Source organism: Apium graveolens, chromosome 3 (genome assembly GCF_009905375.1).
Source record: "Apium graveolens cultivar Ventura chromosome 3, ASM990537v1, whole genome shotgun sequence".
NCBI classification, from domain to species: Eukaryota; Viridiplantae; Streptophyta; class Magnoliopsida; order Apiales; family Apiaceae; genus Apium; species Apium graveolens.
In genome coordinates, this window is record NC_133649.1 from 298,205,535 (window position 1) to 298,206,772 (window position 1,238).

Below are 1,238 nucleotides of genomic sequence, written 5' to 3' on the forward strand. Positions count from 1 at the left end.
TCGTTTCAGCTCCGATTCACTCCCGGACGACCCCGAATGGACGCGAATGCAATTTCATAAATCCATAGGGACAAATTATGAAAAGAAATCGAAAAAAATGGGCCGCCTCAATTTTTGCTCCAGACCTCGTGTACTACCCCCTACGAGGATTATTCGGAAACCGAGTTCCATTCGTTTCAGCTCCGATTCACTCCCGGACGACCCCGAATGGACGCGAATGCAATTTCATAAATCCATAGGGACAAATTATGAAAAGAAATCGAAAAAAATGGGCCGCCTCAATTTTTGCTCCAGACCTCGTGTACTACCCCCTACGAGGATTATTCGGAAACCGAGTTCCATTCGTTTCAGCTCCGATTCACTCCCGGACGACCCCGAATGGACGCGAATGCAATTTCATAAATCCATAGGGACAAATTATGAAAAGAAATCGAAAAAACGGGCCGCCTCAATTTTTGCTCCAGACCTCGTGTACTACCCCCTACGAGGATTATTCGGAAACCGAGTTCCATTCGTTTCAGCTCCGATTCACTCCCGGACGACCCCGAATGGACGCGAATGCAATTTCATAAATCCATAGGGACAAATTATGAAAAGAAATCGAAAAAACTGGGCCGCCTCAATTTTTGCTCCAGACCTCGTGTACTACCCCCTACGAGGATTATTCGGAAACCGAGTTCCATTCGTTTCAGCTCCGATTCACTCCCGGACGACCCCGAATGGACGCGAATGCAATTTCATAAATCCATAGGGACAAATTATGAAAAGAAATCGAAAAAAACGGGCCGCCTCAATTTTTGCTCCAGACCTCGTGTACTACCCCCTACGAGGATTATTCGGAAACCGAGTTCCATTCGTTTCAGCTCCGATTCACTCCCGGACGACCCCGAATGGACGCGAATGCAATTTCATAAATCCATAGGGACAAATTATGAAAAGAAATCGAAAAAACTGGGCCGCCTCAATTTTTGCTCCAGACCTCGTGTACTACCCCCTACGAGGATTATTCGGAAACCGAGTTCCATTCGTTTCAGCTCCGATTCACTCCCGGACGACCCCGAATGGACGCGAATGCAATTTCATAAATCCATAGGGACAAATTATGAAAAGAAATCGAAAAAACGGGCCGCCTCAATTTTTGCTCCAGACCTCGTGTACTACCCCCTACGAGGATTATTCGGAAACCGAGTTCCATTCGTTTCAGCTCCGATTCACTCCCGGACGACCCCGAATGGACG